At 47.7% G+C, this 22,590-nt stretch overlaps 1 protein-coding gene across 2 annotated transcripts in view; it reads left to right on the top strand.

Moving 5' to 3' along the window:
- Nucleotides 1-227: 227 nt before the first annotated feature.
- The window catches only part of LOC144162851 (arrestin domain-containing protein 2-like), a 313,049-nt gene continuing 290,686 nt past the window's right edge, over nucleotides 228-22,590 (top strand). Inside the window, exon 1 of one of the 2 annotated variants that reach the window (XM_077693556.1) lies at nucleotides 228-665. The gene's annotated coding sequence lies outside the window, so the exon portion shown is untranslated. The remainder of the gene's footprint in view (nucleotides 666-22,590) is intronic. The other variant, XM_077693555.1, reaches the window with a different exon arrangement.

The raw sequence follows: 22,590 nt of genomic DNA, 5'->3' as shown, positions 1-22,590 counted from the left end.
TATCGTTTAAATCCAATCCAATGATGAAAGTAAGGCGAGTGCATGATATAATGGCGGTCCGTGACGACATAGACAGCCTTGATGTGAGCCGCATAGACGCTAGCGCCAGATTCCTCTCTTGAGTATATTGTAAGAAACTCTATGCGTTTTTCTCGGGGTGCTGTTCTTCTACTGAATTATGTTTGCCGCGTCGCTTGAGGGTAAACCCAGTGCAGCTCTGCGCAAGCACAAACGAAGGAAGCAAAGGGGTTTGCTTCAGTGAACGGAACGCGCCCTGCTCCCGACCATCAAATATGGTTTTGTAGTACTGCTTGTTTGAGTGTGCACGGTGGTCGCTTATCAGAATTCAGGGTGCCAAGAGCGTGTTTGAGAATTGGCGAGTGCTTATTAGACATTCAAGTTGTGCCATTGGTCATCGACTGTATTTTAACGGTGTATGAAGAAGGCTCCTGTGGGGAAATCGTGTCGTCTTGGCCGCTCCAATCGGCTCGTACAGGAGTGAACTCAACTTCGGACCAAGCACCTCCGCGACTGTGACACCATTGGCTGACGGTGGCCTGGGGACTTTATGTTCGTTTGGTGCTACGTTCTTGTAGCTGCGATCGGGCGTCAAATGACGACTTCGGGGATACGACGGAACACCATCGACGGAGACGACGCGATGGGTGAGTGTGGCTTCAGTCGCTACGTCGCGTCCAGGAATGGGCTGGATGTGTTTGATTAACATTAGAACTTTGATGAAACTTGGGAATGGTTTTGCACTTCCGAGTTGAACTCCTGACTCTCGTGGCGGCTGCTGCTGCGGCGTGGTTGTGTGGTTCATGGTTGCCGTAGCAGGCGTAATTCCACCCTGGCAGATCTTTTACACGGAGGAGGAATTTTGAGCTCGTTTTCATCTCTCGAAAAGTACTGTGCAGTGGCCTTGAAGTCATATGGCGACGGACCCCCTTTGAGACGTCTGCAGCCTAAGGCTATGTTCATACCACCGACGTAAGAGGCGTCTAGAGGCGTAAAAAGACGGCATGTCACGCAGTTGGGTTGGCTGAGACGTCAAATAACGTCATTCTTTAAAATTATTTCGACACTTGCAGCAACAGTCGGAACACGGCCTAATTGAAGCTTACTAAGGCTTGACGTTGGGCTAGCTGGGTATACTCGTCCCTGCGCTTTTTTTTAGTTCTTCAGTTATCGTGTGCTCACGAAACAGTTTAGAGCGAGGCCTTACATGACCGTGCGTTTCATTTATCGTCAGCGCGGCAGACAGTTTCGCTTGAGGCGTTGCGTGGCGCACACTTCTTGTGAAAACATTACTGGCAGTATAGTATGCTTGGGCTACGCATTTCGAAGAAACGTGTCGACTTTGCTATTGCCCGCCGTTCTTGCCTGATCTGTGCTTAACGCAGAAGCTCGATTAATGCGTGCAATCCACTGCGAGTGAGATAAATCCAGCCGCACTCTCTCCCATCACTCCAAACTTGTTTCGATCATGATCGTTCACGCATGGTTATCAGGTTCCGCAGTAGAATTTTTCTGCGTCCACGGGACCGCCAGAGTTCCCGTTACCTTTAAAATGAAATGCTACGTAACGCTGTGGTTCATTCCACCGACCGAAATGAAGATGCGCGTGACACATGGCCTATAGCTAGAGCTGTCTTGGCGGAAGGGTAAATCGGTCGCATCACCGACATCTTGTAAATACATCGCTCGGCCATCACCAATGGTTTATCTCGTCTTTTTCTTGCTGGCACGTAACATATTTGGTAGAGGGTGCGACTTTCATCCCAACACACTCCCCAGCTTCTCCCAGTCTGGGCTTCTGAGGCGACGACTACATGGCGTTTGGGTTGCGCTGGCCCTCCCCAGAACCGGTGAGCCACAGAAGTTCCCATTCCCCATCCCCGCGATTCCAACTTACGATCTGCTAAAACCGCCTAACCAGCCGACGCGGCCACCGATTCTTGCCCATACAGACGGTGCTTTTAATGTTTCCGTGGTGCTGTGAGCGGATATTAGCGGCAAAACGAAGTCTAGGCAGATGTGTTGGATTCTTAGATGCACTAACGGCTACCTGGACTCATTGTAAGCTTCAAAGGAGGTTGGGTATGCGCCTCGTTGACCTGAGCGCTTTTTGCAGCGCTGTACGTGTGGCTCCACCAGATTTGAGTACGAATAAACCCTCCAGAATGAGTATTCATTTCTACAGTCTAAATTATTTTACCTCGTTTCAATAACTGCCGTTTGCCTCGATACGTGTGCCCTCCGGAGCCCTCCACCACGGCGTGCCTCTTTGCGTGTAGCGTCGGTGCGTTAAACCTCATAACCAATCAAATCAACTACCAGTGAGGATCGAGAACTCAAGCTCAGCATTGCGCGTGAACATGGAGTTGGTGGTCGCAAAACAATAAGCTTCCGCTGAATTCTCACCAGACATTCAGTGCCCGTACATTTACTTGCACACCTTGTTTTATTTTCAAAGAATGCTACGTAGTTTAAAAAAACAAAAACAAAAGGCTTTGAATTCGTTTGAACGTTCCTTAGCGCGGGACGAAGATGTAAGTCTTCCCGTCCATCTTGTCGCTGTAAACTTGAATTCTCCAAATGACGAAACACTGTAGGCAAGTAAAAGATCAGAGATTTTCGTTATTCGTTGTGATCCACTGAAACAGTTTGTTTCTCACAGCAAAACAAGCGATTCAATGTTAAAAAAGCATGTAACAGTGCAGATATTACTACAATGGTAACACATCATTTTAACAAGTACCTTTATACGTTACAAAAAGCGATTCGGCTCACGGGATCTCACCCCTAAATAACCGGAGAAAGCCACCAATTTCCCTGTTCAAGGAGGTCCAGCGTCTCATTTTCGTGTTTCGATGCGAATCTGAAGTGGGAAAGTAATCTATCACTCAGGGTGTAGATAAAGCTTACAGACACTGACCTGCACCATCATTCCGCGGGCCCTTGCCTCACATAATGTGGGGGTGTGACGAACACAGAGTGAGGGGTTACCCACCGGAACTACCACAACATGTCGTGCAAAATATGCACTCCCCGACTAGGGAGCTCCAACTCATGGTGATCCAGCAGCTGGAGACAGCTCTGGCCAGGCAGAAGCGCGGGCGGCTTCCCGATCCCGTCAATGGTCGGACCCCCCAGCGCCGACGCCTCCGGCCGGACGCGGCCCCGTCTCCGGATCGGCTTTAACACCAACAGCCGACGGTGAGGGCGGAACCCTGTGTGGTGATCCCCCTCACCGATAGTGCAGGATAACCAATAAAAGTCCTTTCTCTCTCTCTCTCTCTCTCTCTCTCTCTCTCTCTCTCTCTCTCTCTCTCTCTCTCTCTCTCTCTCTCTCTCTCTCTCTCTCTCTCTCTCTCTCTCTCCAAGCGGAAAAAAAGAAACGTGAACCATCCCCGTTACTATATAGCACAGGAAGAGCAACGATCAGAGGAAACCGATGAGGCCATTTAATTTCCCAGCGTTCACTGGTGTTTTGCAGTATGCTCGGACCACTTTTACATCTGCGGAGGGGAAGCTCCTGGACCCTAGCGCCTTTTGCATCACGCCCGGAAGCTGCTGGGACCCTAAACTAAAAACATTGAACACAACACGTACGTATCAGCGGTATATGCAAAAGGTGCTTAGGGGTGTTCCCAAGATGCTGCAGCGAACGTTGTGTGCTCCTCCTGACGATGGAAGATATTGTTGTGCGCTATGGCCAGGTTCAACATGTATGGCACAGAACGATTGGAATAATAAAAATGTTAATGAACGTGAAAAAAATGCTTGTAGCGCAGAAACGTTTTAAAGGCGATAGATTTCTTGGGCTACTTAAACCCAGAAATTTTGGTCTGTCTGTCTGTATGTCTGTCTGTCTATCTGTGACTCGATTCAGCCACCCGGCCAAAGTAAAACAATGCCTTCGCAATAGTCTTATATAGTCACAGCTAAATCTGCCCGCCTAACCGGTGTAATGTTCATACTTGTCAACATTGTTGAAGCAGAACAAGACATTACGCAAATATAAGACAACAAATAAATACAGAAGTGATATTTGCAGTCTTCCTTTATAAAAAATCATACATCAACACTTCATCAACTGCAGAAAAAAATTCACTCCGCCGTCGCCTGCTGTCGCCAGCGCCGCTGTAGCTTCTGGCGCCACTTTAAGAAATAAATCGGCAACAGTTACGAAAGGTTCCACTAGATAGGCTCCACGTTCTACTCGAAACACACGTGGAGTAGTGAAACGCGGTTCTATAAACGTTGAAGTAGGGCGCCTCGATTCACGCGCGTTTTCGCCGTACGGCAGCGTTGGCATTGAGACACCCGGTTAGGAGCAGCGGAACGCGATAAATTTCAAATGATTTAAGCAAACCTTTGGCGTCTTTACCTTGGGAGGAGCGCAACGCAATAGGAACAACATGTGAGTGGGAAAGCAAAGGGAGGCATTTACTTGGCATAAGACGATAAAGACTATCGTCTTTTGTCGACATTTTCAACGAAAGGAGCAGATACGCGACCAATGTTTTTTTTTTTTTCCAGAAGTACAATTCGAACATCACTTACACTGGCAGAAATTGAAGCCGTATTTTTTGAACTGCGTAGAAAACCCTTCAAAGTCTTGGTACCTAAAAAATTGTTCTACTGTGATTTGTTTCTTTCTCCGAGAAAAATAGGCTCTGTGAAGGCGTTAGGCATCCCCGCTTGGCTTGAAAAACGCATATTAGGGGTGAAGCCCCTTAGGGGCTGGGGCTGTCGGTGCCTCATTTCGTCGTCGTAAGCGTCTTTTCATGTAGTCACGGTACTAAAACACAGGGAAACTCGTCACGCCTCACGCTGGAGCGCATTGTAACTCGTTTTAAAGAACCACTGGGACATTCGTTTACGCCTCGCGCTAGATACCATCGTGCTCAAGACAAGAGACTTTTACAGCAAAGCTGTAAACCTCTACCCTGGCAAAAACGCCAAGGCGCAAAGAATGCCCTTATGCACAGCATGCTTCGCCCCACCTCAGGTTTCACGTTAGTTGAGATGGCCCGGGAATTTTTTACATCCAGCGAAAAAAAAAAAAAAATAGCGGGGTGAAGTAAACTTGCGGCATAAAAAATGAGTGAACTAAAAATGCAACAACAGCTCCACTGAAAATGTGGACTAAAAAAATTACATCATCTTCCCGTAGGGGAACCTTGAGTCGTATGCGAAGCAGCCATGGGGTCGACTGAAGTTCCCATTAGTTTTCAGCTTTTGTTGAATTTTTATTTCACTCATTTTTTATGCCGCATGTGTACATCACGCCGCTATGTTTTTTTTTTTTTCTCTGCATGGGTTTGTAAGTGGAGGAATTGTGGTGAGGATGCTGAGCCACAGGATTGCATTAGTGTAGACACGGGCTTCAGTATACTGGAGATAAAGTCAGTTAACCATATCTGTCGCACAGAGCACGATGTGCAAACGACGCAAAATGCAGAGATGGCAGCGTCATTTCAGTTGCACCTCGAGGCTAGTGGTAATGATGATAGGGGTGGGGTGATGATTGATAATGGTATACACTTTGCAGCAAAGTGATGATGCGTCATCTTACCAAAAAACAAAAAGAAACTAATATACCTATGTTTTACACTCTTCATTTAATACTAGCGCTGCTCGTGGGGCAGGCACAAAAAAACTTGGTACAGAATCCTTTCTTCTGTTACAGGTGGTAGCTGTGCTAGGCAATATTTCGCTCTCTGCTTTCCATCCACCAGCATTCTAACCTTTTCGTCGCCTCGACCACCTTGAAGTTAACTCCCTCTGTGCTACCCTTAAATCCTAGGGCTTCTGGAAGCCGAATATTTCTCTCTTGAGTTGGATGGATACCCTCGCATTCTAACACTATGTGCCGCAGTGTTTCTGTTTAGCGCAGTGGGAAGAGCGACACGTGCGTCCCGTTGCGGCCAGAGAGTCGTGGGATCGAAACCGGGCGCCGCTTAACTATTTATTTTTATAGTGGACTGCGCTGACGTCAGCCCAAACGCTGACGGGGCTGAAGTGACGCGCATGCGCAGTAGAGTGCGGACAGCGGACAACGACAACGAGGAAGGGAGGGACACAGCCCGAGCATGAGATGCTTCGCATCTAAAAATAGGACATTCATCGCAACACAATCAGACGGATGTGGGGTTTACAACATCGAGCACTATCCTCAGGGTAGTCAATGGGCAGACCGAAGTTTTATGCGTACCTCTACAGCCGCCGAGGCGATCATCGTGATGACGACAGCGGTCACTTTCGCCTGCGAAATGATACAAGTACGTACATAAGCTGGGGCAACAATGGTAGAGGAGCGGCACATTTTCGCCCCAATCATCCGTTTACCCAAGTTTAAAAATAATTGCAATCATTATGTTACAATTTTTACACGATTACCATAATTTCCACTCTTCTGTATCTGGTTGGCTGTCTGTAAAGATAGCTACCTTCCTTAGCAGACACTTCAGCAATGTGTCTGTAAAAAGTACACCAGGGCACAGTTGGTATTTTGGTGGTGAAGCATTACTTCAGAACATAATAGCACAACTAGAACTAGGAACACTAACGTTACTCCCGCTGCAGGATTTCTTCACAGTAAAGATCTAGGTATCTTTATCAGTAAACACCTCCAAAGTAATAGCGAGTCATTCTGCTAAGCCAGAGAACGTTTTGCATTGAAGACGGACATCTATAAGAATGGGGCCTTAATTTTTGTCAACACAAGCTGCCACATGGGTCTTCAATGTTATTTAGGCAAATATTCACTCCAAAAGTAAGACAAAGACCCTGGTAGCGATCGCATTGCCACACAATTGCTATCGCTTTTCGGGAAAAACTGCAGCATTCCGAATCCATCCATCTAATCTAATCCAATATGAGTTAAAGAAATGTTTAGTAATGCAATGTAATAATATCAGATGCAGCGTAATGCAACATAATTTGATCTCATACAACGGGTACAATCTGATATATCAATCAATCAATGCTGACGAAAGGTTAGTGATGGAAGTAAACCCGGGCATTGCTCCTTTCGCAAAAGCAATCTTTACTCCTCCCTTCCCCAACAGCTTCGTCCATCTGTGAACAGAGATCACCATCGGCCTCCGCAACAGAACCAATCATTTCTCACTTTACACTACTGCCTACGCGTCCACCGCCATTCACTACGAGCGGCGCGAGTGCTCTCGCGCCATTCATTTCTTGCTCGCAATAGGGAGACGCGGACGAGCGCTCTTATAAGCCTGACCTCTGCCCCGTTTAACATAGTGCCGCCTTGTGAGGCGACGCTTACCTCTTCCCAGATTAGCGCAAATGAGGTAGTGATGACAGCTACCGTGACCCCAGTGTCACAAGATAAGCTACAGAGTACTGTCAATGCGGCAAACAAATGAGCAACGGCGGCCATCTTGGTGTTTATCAGGGTTGCCAGATTGCCGCTTCTGCGGCCTCACCGCTAACTTTGAAGAGGTCATTCGTTAACAACACTGCCCAAGACGCAGCAACACGGCATCCTCGGACGCACTTCTGCAGCTGACATGCTGGGAAGCGCGCTATCTTTTATTCGCGTTCGGAACGACGCCGGTCCCGCGGAGCCGTAGAGCAGGCAGGACAAGCTGAGACTACCACAGTTGACCAACCGAAAACGCATAAAGAACAAAATGGCGGTGCCCATAGACCGTCGCAGTCTAAAAAAATGTCACGTGATTCGAACAGAGCGATGATCACGTCAGGGAGAGGAAAGAGTGCCGACACTGTGTAACCTTATCTAGTGACACAACGCGACCCTTATTGGCCGGAGAAATTTTCTTTGTGAGTACAGTGGGCATAATACGCGAAGAAAAAATGATTCCTCCCGGCAAAGTGGACACACCCCCTACTGTCGACTTTGTCAATCAATGTTTACTTCTACGCTCAGAAAAGCGCTGTACACTCCCGTTATAACGAAATCGCTTGACGCGAACACTCGCTTTACACGAATTGTTTGCGGTTGTTGCTGTTGTGCATGGATTGTAAAGCAGTCCCCATTTAACGAAGTATCAATAAAGTCGGCCGTTTCCTGTCTGGAGTGCTTCAATATAAAGAAAATTTACTGTACACACTTAAGGCGAAAGTGAGGTGCCGGAGACGGCGTAACTCCTCAGCCGTTCTTAATTTTTTTAAACTCTCATGCGTATACAAGTAAAGCTTTCCGCTGGGTCCAGGTGTACTCCATAAGATTATCCCACAAGACCGGTGCCGTTGTCTTTTTAACACGAAAGTGTTTATTCCGGTATACACGGATTTCATTGACGTGATATCCGTCCCAGAAATGACGCCAGTACAACTAAGCAAGCGATCTGTAGAGGGTGGACCCCTGCACACAGGTCTACTTGCGGGGAAGCAACCTTTAGCACTAAAGAAGAGGTTATACTTAGGCTTGTTCGTTTTCGGGTTTTATATTTTAACATGGAAGTGTTTTATGCAGGGATACACCTAGATTTTACTGACGTCATATCCGTCACTCAAATGACGCTAGTGCACCATTGCCGAAGTGACCCGCCAGCAGTACGTCGCTCGCCAATGGCGCCCTGAAGACAGCCGCCGACCCGCAAATCGTGCTGAGCTGCAAATTTCGCTGCACATTTCACTTCCGTGTTTTACCGATTCCGGTGAGAGGGGAATCAACATTTTTTTTTTATTTCGCTGTCAAAGTTTGCGAGCTCCTAATGGAGATACTTTGACTTCTGCGAAAAAATGTCGCCGACTAACTATAGCCCGTTACTGAAGCTGGCGCTGAGAAATAAAAACCCGAGAAAAAAGTCCCACACTGGCACATTTCCCATTGTTAGTTTTCAGTAACGTGTTAACTGAAGGTGGCAAAAAGCTAACTTACCTCAGGGGTAAAGTCCATATCGCGCAATATCCGAGAAGCCACCTCTGCGAGCTAGAAAGAGAAACGATTCATGCTTTCAAGTCACAACCAGGCAAACAAAAGCTATTAGTAAGCGGTGATGCACGTTTGCAGCAATCTTACTAACGAATACATAACTTTCACATCATCCGCCCGAAGAAATACTAACAGACTCTCGCACAACAAAATTATTGGTTCGCTCAGTGCAAACTCTTTTCTTCCGCAGCGAGCTCTTTCATTCCCGCTTGCGCCGCCCGCTCTCGAAGTTCTATCGTGGTTGCTGCGGTGGCACGGTGCATTCTGTAGCGTAAGCTAGTGTCACTAGATGAGGTTACAGAGTATCGGCACTCTTTTCTCCTATTGTTCGGTGCCGCCGTCGAGATCATTGGTCAGTTCGCATCACGTGGCATTTGCTTACACTGCGACGGTTCATGGGCGCTGCCATTTTGTTGCTTATGGGTTTTATGTCGGTCAACTGTGGTATTCGCAGCTTGTCCTCCCTGCTCTGCGGCTGCGCGCGACTGGCATCTTTCCGAATGCGAATCAAAGATAACGCGCTCCGCAGCATTTCAGCTGCAGAAGTGAGTCCGAAGATGCCGTGCTGCTTCGCCTTCGGCAGGGTTGTTTACAAATGACCTCGTCAAAGTGAGCGGCGATGCCGCAGAAGCTGAAATCTGGCAACACTGATAAACACCAAAATGGCCGCCGTTGCTTACTTGCGTGCCTCAGTGACGGTACTCTGTAGCTTATCTAGTGACACTAGCGTAAGCTACACTGGCCGAGGTTGAGCAGTTTCGCGTGTGCAGTGAAGGGCCGTTCTGCGCAAGCGCGAGGGGCATTGGACTGAATTGGATCGTCTTGGATTGGCTTCGATTGGCTTGGATTAGCTTGGGTTAGCTTTGGATTAGATTGGATTGGATTAATGTGGATTGTGTTGGATTGCGTTGCGTCATAGCCGCGGCAGACGCACTAGCGCGGCGCGTGTCCAGGTGGGCGCCTCAATTGCGCAGTAGCCAAGTCTGCCGGAGCCGCTTGATAGCCGTTTCGCGTGGCTCGTGAAGAGCCGCGCTGGGCATGAGCGAGGAGCAGTGAGTGGACAGGACTGGACTGGACTGGATTATACTGAATTAGACTGGACTGGACTGGACTGGATTGGGCTGGATTGGACTGGATTGCTGAACCTTAGCTCACGCTACGGATATCCTGGCATAGCAGAGCTGAGCGACTACTGATTTTTTATCACCGTGCTGACCTACGTCTTCCCGATGGCTGTCTTCTCGCCTACTTTACACTCCCCTTTACATTCGACTAACCCGCCACGGTGGCGCAGTGGATAAGATCTGCCCTGCCGAGCGCAAAGACGCGGGTTGGATCGTGGCCACAGTGGCTGCTTTCTGATGTGTGCGAAAAGTGAAAACGCTGGCGTGCTGAGATTTCGGCACTGCACGGAAAAGATCATCTGGTGGTCAAAACTAATCCGGAGCCCACTACCGCGGCGCGCCTTTTAAATGTAACGTACATTCGGGGCTTTAAACGCCGCAATAAATTAACCAATCAATCAATTTACACCCAACTCGCTCTGGCGCTCTTTCATAACCTTTCGTAAGCGCATCGCACGGCCGCCGACAGAGTGCGCGGGAGGGGCGCCAGTCACAGCACACAGCAACCACATTCCTGTTCCGGTTAGCACTTTCAAAGGACCCCGCCGCGGTGGCTCAGTGGCTAAGGCGTTGCGCTGCTGAGCACGAGGTCGCGGGTTCGATTCCCTGCCGCGGCGGCTGCTTTTCTGATGGAGGCGAAAAGCGAAAACGCCCGTGTGTACGAGATTTCGGCGCACGTTAAAGATCCCCAGGTGGTCAAAATTAATCCGGAGCCCTCCACTACGGCGCGCCTCATCGCCTGCGTTGCGTCGGCGCGTTAAACCCCACAATCAATCAATCAGTCAATCAATCAATCAATCAATCAGTCAATCAATCAATCAATCAATCAATCAATCAATCAATCAATCAACTTTCAAAGGAACCATAGAGACAAAATAAAAGTTTGCTTCCTTGAAAAAAAATGTTTCATCCTATTTAAAACAGTTTCAGTTTTATCTACGGCTTCAAACAAATAATGAAGATGTTAAACAAACAACATAAAGCAGTATAAACTACACGGCCACTTTCCGGTGGCGTCTCCAGGTCGTCACAGAATCTTGTTTGTACGCTTTGCGGCTACCGACTCAATACACCGCCAAGAATCATGACTGGATAAAATGGATTGTTGGGCGAGTTGGTTCATGGCTTCAAGAAAATTAAAAAGAGCGCAAAGGACGAGGACAAAGAAACACAGTGCGCTCTTTTTAATTTTCTTGAAGGTGTTTCTTTGTCCTCGTCCTTTGCGCTCTTTGTAATTTTCTTGAAATCATGACTGGGCTGCTCAAACGGGGCCTCCCATTCGTTTTTATGGTATCACTTGAATTGGAACGTCCAGTTAGCCCACATTATTATATTTTTAGTGCTAGCTCATATGACGTCATACGTCACTTTAGTATAAAATTAAAAATATCAACATTTCTTCCGTTTTTTTTTCGTGGATATACAAGAGCCGACCGATTTTTTGGTCCTGGGGGGTGGGGGGAACGAAAAACAGTCAGAATAAAAGAGCAGCCTGAAAAATCTGTTAGCCGCAAAAACGAACTTCATTTCATTTAAATAGTACTTAATCAGCCGCGAATGGTTCAGGACAAACCTGAAGATGATGTTGCTTATAAATCAGCGTCACCTGGTGGCTAAAAAATGCGGAAGCTAAAAAAAAAAAAACTGGCCACGTATGACCAGTTTCTGGCTTCCCATATTGCTTACACCACAGAATAAATCCAAAATTATGGCCTCCAAGATCAAAGTTTTTTACCCCGGCGGGATTCAAGCCCATCCCCATTCAATCCGATGCTAGCCAGGTCGCTTAGTATTCAAAATGGCGTCGTCCTGAAGTTGCACCGTGGCTCTGTCGCGGAACATTTTCTCCGGAAAATTGAACTTTTTGCTTTATTTCGTCCGAAATATCCCTTTTTCGTATACATTACCCCTATGGGACAGCTGATAGGTCTTCGGGAAAGGCGGGAATTGCAAAAGTCCGAATGTTGTAGTCCGATAAAATGGTCAGCTTCTGTACCTCGAGCCTGTATTACTGAGTTACCATTACAATTCCCTCAAATTGAAAGCTGTTAGGTTTTTCTGCATTGAGTTTTTCAAACGGTCGCAACGTCACCCTCATTCTTCTCGCCTTACCCACAGGCACCGGTAGCGATAAGTGGTCATGTGACCCGGCGGTTTGTGCGTCCGCAACAAGCCAAGAGAACGAAGTAGATCGTTAGCATTTCTGTTGTGATGAGCTGCGCGCTTGTTCTATTCTCAGAAACATTTTGCACAGCCGCACATAAAACCTGCTCGCACTGTTTAATCTCTTTAAGAATGTTCCGAATATTGAACACGACTACTACTCGAAGGGACGAGTTGTGTAGAAATCCTTACTTGGAAAGCCCTCTTGCGGCTTTGGGGACCCTTCTCTCTGGCCTCGGCTGATATCTGCATAGAAATGTGTCACTTATAATTCCTTCGTTCTAAGTCCACAAAACAACTTAATGGTAAATTCCTATTTCAAAACATTTCGTAAGCATATAGTATATGATTGACAGGCGTCTGGAGTATCCTACGACACTCACCCACTTTCCCTGCTACATTATTATTGCGAGGAGCGAATGAGACGTGGTTTCCCTTTTTGAGCGTCGGGTTGGCACTTCGATTGGCGCGTAGAGTGGGCTCAATTTCAGTGTTCGTCTTTTTTATGGGTAGTGCTACTTTGGTCCATGTTGGGACTGTTAATGTCCCTGAAGTGTTCACTCTTTGGGTGCAGTTTTTGATATACAATAAATTGGATTTTGATGACCTGCGCATGATTACCGATGCTTCCCTGTGTTGCAAAATTATTCATCAGCTGAAAAAGTTGTTACGCTCTTAGAACTCAGCGAGTGCGTAGTTTAGGCTCATGCGACCACCTATTAGTAAATATCCTGCACGCTCTCTTGCCTACTTCTCTGCAATGATTAGGGTAAAGCGTCTCCACACTCTGTCTACAGCGTCATCGCCGTAGCTAGAAATTGGCACTCAGAATTGCACACACTCCAGAGTATATGCAGGTTGCTTGTTTAGCTGTATTACAGCGGGCAAACTCAAGCCAGTACTGCAGAATCAGTTGATTCCCAAGAGTTGAAAAACAACTCCAGCGACAGGATACGAAGTGTCAAGAGATGTTGCTGGATGTTGTCCCCACTTGTCCCACCTTGGACACTGTTTTGAAACGTATGTGAACCAACTGTTCTGAATCTTCTGCATATAGTGCCACCTTTCTACGAATCCAGATTGCACCTCCCGGATTGTCCCTCTCCCAATGTCCCCAGTACAACAAAATAGGCTCTCATAATTAAACACCGTAAAGTATTCACATGTTCTCTTAATCTTGGGTACTCCATATTATTCAGGTATTGAACTGTAGCCATATACCATCAGTCGCAGTTCCCAACCTCTGGACCTTGGGAACCGCGCGCGGGAACCGGCCATACTCGATAGTATTTTTCAAGTATTTAACGGTTCCATATACCATTAGTCGCGGTTCCCAATGTTACTGCTGAAATGCCTATCGTTCTCAGCGCGGTTTCCAACCTCTGGCCTTAACGGGCCTCTGGCCCGTTAGGGCCAGAGGTTGGGAACTACGCGGAGAGACGATAGGTTTTTGAGCAGTTACACTGTGTACCAGATAAAGAGAAGAGATAGGGTCTTTCGGTTTAAAGCAAACAAAGAAGTATTAATAGTCTGCAGAATTAGGTTTCACCCGAAAAAGGACAATTTCTTCAGCCGCAGTGTGCACGGGGGGGGGGGGGGGGGGAGGAGGGGTAGTGCACAGTTCTTACACAGCGTACACATGCTTTCGCACACTCTGTACTCCATGGGGCATCCGACAGTCCAAACGCCTTTTTACCCATTCTTCCATTCTTGCGAGATTTTTTCGGACTGAGGAAGCCGTCACGGTGAGTAGTTGCTGTTTCTTATCGCCTGTGCTCGGACGACGAAGATGGGCGAGAAAAAAAGCGCGCAGGGGATTTCGAACGTTAATTTCAAAAGTTTTAAGTGTCTCTTTTTGGGAAAGTGGCAAATATGAACATATCACCCTCATCGGCAAGTGTTGGTGCACGACATTGTAATCGTACCAAGCACACGTACAATCAGCTCGCCACGTAAAACTAAAAGATGCTGATTTTGCACCTGGCATCACAACTGCTATTTTATTCGCCTAGTTATATTTCACTAGGAACCTGCATCTGCCTCTTACGAACAATGGTAACGTTCCTGAATTGAGGGCGTTTCTATTTTATACAAGCTCCTTCCACAACTAAGCGGTCACAAACCTAAGCCTATGATTGAAAAAGAAAAACTGATGCCCAGTCTACCAGTCGGCGCCGCAGGAGTTTGAAAATTTCCGGCGAACAATTTATACGGCGCCGGTTGACATTTTTTGGAGGGGCCTTTACATAAACAGCTTAAATCCCTTGTGTCCCAGTAAGGCAAACATGCGGACTCACCAGATACACGTGGAATGCACTGATGAAAAAGTTTGCGATCACTTTGGCCTTCGCCCCACAGAGGAACCATTCCAGTGCGTCCCTGTGTTGCTGGAAGGACGGACGCACTGCATCATTTAGGTACACTTCAAAGAACAGTGGTTACGTGGTTTGAAAAGGCCTTATGTCGGGAGTAGTGTGTACTCGAGGAGAGTGTGTAATGATAACGATAACCTCGGGTTGAGAAAGATTGTTTCCCTCATTGCGCCACGCATATCAACTTTCGAAGGCAAAAATTACCAACAATTTATGTCAGGTTTTGGATGAGATACGGTTTACAGCTATTCGGTTTTGCATCCTGAATTTAATAATAAGCTATCATCTAAAAGATGCGTGTGACATCCCCTCTCCCCAATCTCTTTCCCCATTCTAAAAACGAAAACAACACAGAAGGTGCGACGCACCTACCGGATGCTCTTTAAGGTCAGGTATTACGATGGGGTCACCTAAACTCGCCTTACACCAACGTTGCCTTACACAGCGGAATGCTATCATCTGCTCAATAAACACATCTCGCCTGGAAGTAGCACCTGAATTCCATGGGCTGCATTTGCGTCTGTAATGACGCCTCAGGTTCTGTAAGCTGGCCACTGCATGTGGAACGGGAGGTGCTGTTCGTGTACCAGACATCCCGATTGGAATTGCCATGGAGAGAGCTGGAGAACGACTCAGGCCCGGCATTCCTAGGGGTCAGTGGTATTGAACTACTGATACCCTAGATACACGGCGGAAGGAACCGCACTTACGTTTAACCGTGGCTACTAAACTTTTCCCTCGGTTATCGCAAAGTGCGGTTTTGGCTGTTACATTCGAAATTCCAGCTGTTGGCGGCAGCAGTCACGTGGTTGTGAGAGTAATAAAATTAAATTAACAATTTTCAACCTCACAATGAAAAAACAAAAAAGAAGCAGTGTAGACAAAAAGAAACATCGTTAAAACAGTTGCTTCAAACGCAAGCGCAACACACCCGCGCGCGGGGAGTTTTAGGAGAGGCTTCCCCACAGCTCTCAAACGGTTTGCGTTTCTCGAGTCGGCTCGGTGTTGGCATCTTTGGGCTTCGCATCGTGGTGGATATTTGACCACCGCTATCTCTACAACAGCGAATTACAATCCATAGCACAATTTTTCACCAAACGAACATCCATTTTCTCGCATGTGGAACTTCTTTCCCGCAGTCACATTTATTTCGAAAGGCAGCGGCAAGCCGTTGCTGTCGTGGTCTTGGCCGGTTTGAGCCGCTTCATGGGCAGTGCGGGCAGGCGCGCGGGCGTGTTTTCAGGCACGGGCGGCTTGCGCGCGGAGCGTTACCGAGCGCTTCATGATTTCCTGCTTTATCCATATCTTGCGAACGGCGCGGAATTTACAAATTTAGCTCAGCTATTGGTGTAATTGATCGGGCGGTTCGGGAAACGAGCCGCAGCTTTCGCTTCGGTCGTGGTCGCCCGCAGTCGCGCTGACTGCAAGAGTGACGCAAATAACGCAAGCTCCTCTAGGGACCACCTTTGGGGCGCCCGATACTTCGCCTCTTCTACATAATAGGCGATTTCTTCTTTTTTTTTTCGCCTTCCCTGAAACGCTACCGCTTGGGGACTGACTGTGTGAGCGATTTTGAACATTGAGGCTTCGGCGACTGCTAGCGTGACCGAACTGAGTGTGGCAAGCTCGGTTTTTGTCAACTACGGCCATCTGGATAACAGCAGTTTCGTCTTTCGTGTGACGCAGCAAAGTGCGGTTTTGTCTAACCGCGGTTTAAATTAACCATGGTTAAGTGTGCCCGTGTAACTAGAATATAAGACGTCCGCCTATATAAATGGTCAAAACAGTTGCAGGGACCAACACGCAGTAAGTCCGGCCACCTTCGCATTTGAGATGCGAAGGCTTAGGTGACAGCGGAGCTGTTGGTCTTTACTAGCTTTACTTTGGCTTTCCTTAGGTTGGCAGATTTATTAGGAGAAAGATGGTTAAAAATCGAAACTATCTTCATGAAAACCGAGTTCAATCAAAGACCACAATGCCGCCCCTTTCTAAAGTCCAAAATCGTCCACTGTCTTCCGGAAGGGATTATCCTACTGCGTTCTTCAAAATAACTGAAACTGCTCTGAGTATGGCAAAAATGACCCCCATCAGACGTAAAATGGAGGAGTGCCATCACACCAGTTTTTTTTCACGCTGTTACCAGTTCTCCGGCACCCCTTTTATGCATACATAATTTTGACACGTAACCGCTTGTTTCACTACAAACGCCGTTGAAAGGCCGTAGTCCTCCGCCATCAGGCCACGTATCTCGTTATCCGCTCACTGCTCTCATCCGCCAGGCTATCCTCCTCCCGTCTTGCTACTATCAGGATGAATTAAATAGTCGTTCCTAACATAGAATTCCATTTTCCCGCATCCGCAATTCTCACCCGCTATCTCTTGGGACGGCGCGCAACTTCTTGTTAACTTTTGTTTGTGGTTCTGTGTTAAACAGCACGACCTCAAGCCCTCTCAGTTTTAAAAGCAGAGCATTTCTTTAACTCGCGATGTCACCCGTTCTTGGCGTCCGTAGTTGTCCGCATCGCTCGCCTCGACATGCCCGGCTCAGACGTTTCGCTATCGGCGCGATCAACATTCGATGGCGCGCCCAGGCACGTTTCAAGGACACTCTCTCCCCTCTCTCGGACTCAACGTGCGCCGAGGCTGCCAATTTTACTGCTGACGAGCGCTCTCTCGTCAGCAGGTGCCACAAGTGCAACAACATTAACGTAACGCAAACTACTTAACGTCATGCGCCCCCTGAAATGCTCTGCATTTGATCGTGCCCCTCGCGAGGGGGATGTTTCACTGCGTCGCCATGCGAACAGTTTGCCACGCTTTAGTTTCAGTTCTTTTATGTTCTTCTTTCTCCCTCACTGTGCCATCTTTAGCGCGTTGTTACTTTTTTGCCGATAAAACAAACCGAACGTTTATCCGTAATCAAAGAACGTGGGTGCTCTTTGTTTCTGCTTCAAATGGGCTTGCCGTTTCCCATGCGCTAATGAGCACATGTCTGACCTATGCCACCAATTTTTAGCAGTTTGGAACCGTTCTGCTTCCACAGAATTTACGGAGAAGTGTTCCATCATTTTTGTTTCGCGTCTGAATCAAGTGAGAAGCAGAGAAGATTTGCACCTTTTCGTAGCACCCAGGACACTAATGTATTTAAAATTAGCACCCGACTAAATAGCAATGCTCCAGGATATTTTTTTTATTTATATAGTGCAGTGGAGAGGCCCGCGAACGTGCTGAGGGCCTTATTTCATGAGTTCCGTGTTACCACCAAAAGTATGGTATACAAAAAAGAAGCGTAAGGGCCTAAACAGACGAGGTGTAAGAAAAAAACGAGACGACAAATATATACGGGGCGTCAAACGCGGGCGTCCTTATGTGTCTTTCCTCGCCCCGGTCTGTTTAACACCGCAGGTTCTTAAAGACGACAATCCTTGTTGCTTTACTCAAATGCTGAAATTTTTGTATGTTCCTCTCTATCTCTATGTTGCTGTATTTCTGTCTGTCTGTGTGCATGTTTCTCGATTCAGCCTTGCGGCCAGAAGTTCAAACAATCCGCCAAGACGAAGTGTCTGTAAACAGAACCGTTCGAAACACCTGACACTCCTGGCATGAATCGGGCGTGAATCGGGGCGCCCTACTTCAAAGTCGATAGAACCACATTGCCCTATATCTGCACGTGCGTTACAAGCATAACGGGGAACCTATCTAGTTAAATCTTTTGTAACTTTTGCCGGTTGCTTTCTTAAAATGGCGCCAGAAGCAAAAGCTGCGCTGGTGACAGCAGGCGACGGCGGAGTGAATTTTTTTCTGCAGTTCATGAAGTATTTTATTTCGCAAAAATCAAGCATGTACGATTTTTTTAAAGGAATACTGCAAATATCGCTTCTGCATTAATTTGTTCTCTTATATTCGCGTAATGTCTTGTTCTTATTCAACAATGTTGACAAGTATGAACATTACACCGGACGTAGACGGGTAGATTTAGCTGTGACTATATAAGAATATTGCGTAGGCCTCGTTTTACTTTGGCCGGGTGGCTGAATCGAGTCACAGACAGACATGCAGACAGACCAAAATTTCTAAGTGTACGTATCCCAAGAAAGACCATCCCATTTAATAAGTTTTTTTTTGTTCTGTGGTAAAGAAGTTTCGTTGTCACAACAATTTAGGCAACGCCAGCTGACGAAAACCACGTCAGGACAACCAAGCCATGATGAGCTGTTTTTATCTAACTCTTTTGCGCGCTTTGTTGGGCTTCCACTGCAATGACCACTGAAACTATTCTAGATATTTCAATTCCAAAAACTCCCTTTATGAAGCAAAAGTTTCGAGCGGATGAGCCGGAACAATCTTTCAAAGACGCACTCACAGAAAACATTCAACGGCTACAAATAACGACGTCTGAAAAGGAGCCTATCTTCAATCACGTTGAAGCATTTTTAGGTGTCCTTATGAACAGACTGGCAAAATACGGAATGAATAACGCATTAGGCTTTGAGGCTCTTACCTTATATACACACCATAGCAAAAGTCCAGCTAGAAATGTACCGCCTGCGTAGTAAACGGCGTCGGTGAGATAAACAAGATGGACGTCTCCTTATGCAAGAGAAAGAGAAATGAAAAATCATACAAATTCATTTGACATTCTAGCAGTGCAATGGTGCAGTTTTGGGGGAAATTACTCGCATCTCCGGCAACACAATTGCCTTTATGGGCTAAACGTAAAGCAGTCGTCTGGAACGTTAAAAGCATGTACGTCTGTTGGAATCCTGGGATAGTGTAAATTCGCATGCTTTAATCATAAGCTATCTCAATCCGAGGGTTTTGAAAAATAGACCGATTGAATCAATAAGCCGATCGATGACCATTTCGAAGGGATGTCGAAGCTGGTTGATATAAAGATTCTATAGTTCATACCACAAGGTGTATGCAGCAGTGTGTAGGCTACATTGTTGTTAATGGAGCGCCCATTGAGGGGGCCTAACTCACCGCGAAGGAAAGCAAGAATAGGCGCCCGGGCCTCGCGGTTCCACCTGCCCAGAGGGGAAACTGAAAGGTCCTTTCAAACCCCATCACGGTGAGTTGGGCGCCCTTAAAGGAGCACTGACACCAATTTTCGGCGTTAATATTATTGCACAGTTCGCTTCCTTCACTCAACAGAATACCCTGGGTGAAATATGAGCGGCCTGCGACGCGAAGAACATAGTTTAATTGGATCTCATTTTTTGCGCCGACGGAGCAGCCCGCGGAGCGGCACTCAGCAAAAGGACATCAGCGTGACATCATCCAGGGAGAGCCAAAAGAAGTGACGTGGCAGCGCTCGTCAAAAGCTCGTGACGTCACTTCATGCGTGCGGCCCCACGAGCGGCGAGCGGGTGCAACACCCTCTCAAGCGGGCGCCGGTGACGTCCGCACAAAGCGGTGAGGTCAGGCAGGCAGTCTGTCATATGCGCCGTTCGGAATGAAAGGGAATTTGAAACAAACGATTTTCAGGCCGCTCAATGCAACTAATTATCGTGCGCTGAAGTATTTGAAGTGCTGCTTCAGGTTCGCCAGGCCATTAAGCATCGGTAAAAGCAATAAAAGTAACATAAAATTTTCGTGTCAGTGCTCCTTTAATGGACGTTCTATTGACAACAATGTAGCCTCCACAGTGCTCCATGCAGCTTGTGGTATGAACTATAGATGTTCGAGTCCCATGCAAGCGGGCTCGGCGGTTGCTAGTGTATTGAAAGAGAGATAAGGGAGCTACGGTACTTTTTTAGCATGTTTAGTGTCAGTCCAAAACTTTACAGCAAGCTCATTCACGGGGTTCGTGATACTTCGTGTCAACTATTCCGGTTAGAGTCTTGATGGTCAAACCGCTACATCCGATTAAATACTGGAAGGCTGGCTTGATATAACAGGTTTTACTTGAGTCGCAAAGCGTTGACACCCGGGCCATAAAGAAGCACTTCAGTATAAAGCAGGGAAGTATTTCAAAAATGGCGCTAATGTGGCAACAGTGTTCCACAATCTATCGCTGAATCAAATTTTTTATTTGAATACTACATCTGACATTTGTATCCTCGGTATTCAATGGCGTGGAATGTATGCAGGCAACCAAGTGTGCGCCGCCATATCTGTGGCCAAGCGTCTGTTGCTAGGCGACGTTGCGCGCACGGCCCGCAGATCAGACACCCCTCTTCTCCTCCATGCAACCGTGTGAGTGCGTCCGTAGCTTTCGCGATTTGCTGCCGGCGGCGCGCCGCTGGTAGCCGATCGCGAAGGCCACGGTGCGCCGTCACTCGTTACGTCGGGCTCCGCGGGATGGCGGCACTTGTCCGTGCTAAGCACGACTGTGAAACACATGACTGCGTTTCACGTTACGAACTCTTCGCCGAACACAAAGTATTGCGTCGAGTGCACTGTGAGTGCGATTAATAACATCTCTGTTGGCGCCACACTTTAGAATCGGATTGGAACGGAGCATATGACGCACGCCGGTGTCTTTTTGTTCTTCGGCGTGCGGCCGCAGTGGCCCAGGCTGGGCCGTGACCGTGGCGCATCGGCCATGTATGTGGCCGTTTCCAGTGTTGCCAAGCGAAGAAATTGACCGCTAAACTTTTGAACGAATATCATCTATAAGTTCTCACGTACGTTGCACAGAAATATGTGTTGCTCCGCCGCTTTTCTGGACCTTAAAACGTATAAACGTCACATCATTGTTTCATAGACAAAGAAGTCACGTTGGTGCAGAAAATAGTTTGAGCTGGTTCATTACTATCACTAACTCGCATCAGTAAGTGGTTGCTGGTGTTTAAAAGATAGATGTAGCACTCACCGTGAATTATGCCCCCCACCGTCAGCGAAGTGGAGATCCAGAAACGAAACAGCTCGAATGCCTGGAAGAAAGAAAAACAGTTTTGGTGCTGCGCTACCCAAGAAAGATGCACCTCACTTATTAAGGCGAAAATGTTGACGGCGTTGTTGTCTAGAACAGAAAATGGCGGTGGGTGTAAAAAGCGAAAAATAGATTTTAAAGCAAAGCTTTACTACTTTCGTCTAGCGCTTCCACCGCGGATGCGCAAATTCACCTTTTTGTCGAGACGCAGCCCCAGCGACAAACCGCTCCAAGCGCATCACGTGATTCGCCGGGCCCTCTTTCAGCGCAGCGCATGAGGCCCCGTTCTCAGTCGTTCTGCTCAGTCGTTCGGTTGAGGCCGATCAGCTCGTCAGCAGCCTACCAACCCCGACGCCTCCCACGCATGCGACGCTGGGTCGTTTCGGGTTACGTGGCTCGTTTCGCGCCCGGCGAAGAGGAACGCCGGTTTCGCCGGGAACGAACGACGCGTTCGCCGGGCCTCCTTCTGTTAGTGTTGCACGGGGCCGATCGACTTTGAGCCGTCGTCGGCAGTACAGCTACATCAAAGGTTAACCAAGCGAAACCAAGACTCAAGCAGACTGGGCCAAGCCTTTGCTGCGCTTATCCATGGTTAGCTGAGTTAAGCCGCAGCAATTTTAGATGCGACTGCATATCATTCATTCCCCTTGTCCCTCCATACGGCGTTGTTGTCCGTCCACACCCCTCCCCCATTCTCCTCGCCGCGCGAGCTGCGCTCTCCGCCGCTCACCCCCTCTCCTCTCCTATAGCGAGCACTCTCTCGCGAGGGGCACTGGATTGGATTGGATTGGATTGGATTGGATTGGCTTGGCTTGGCTTGGCTTGGCTTGGAATAAAGTGGATTGTGTTGGATTGTGTTGCGTCATGGCCGCGCCACGTTGCGTCATAGCCGCGGCAGGGAGTTCACGGCACGTTTCACGCGATGGGAGAATCAACCTAACGGAAACAACAACGGAACCCCCTATGCGTCGCATCTACACAGGGGTTCCCGCGGGGGCAGGTGGGCGAAATTTTTTTACTGGCACGGGAACTGAAACGATCTCCAGAAGGAGCCCAGTGAATTTCCACCAGGCTGGTTCAGCCCCTTGCCAGCCCTGTAACAACAGTCGCCCTCAA

This window comes from Haemaphysalis longicornis, unplaced genomic scaffold, assembly GCF_048455015.1.
Source record: "Haemaphysalis longicornis isolate Haplotype H1 unplaced genomic scaffold, Haemaphysalis longicornis Haplotype H1 scaffold_12, whole genome shotgun sequence".
NCBI classification, from domain to species: Eukaryota; Metazoa; Arthropoda; class Arachnida; order Ixodida; family Ixodidae; genus Haemaphysalis; species Haemaphysalis longicornis.
This window is presented reverse-complemented; position numbering and strand designations above follow the sequence as displayed.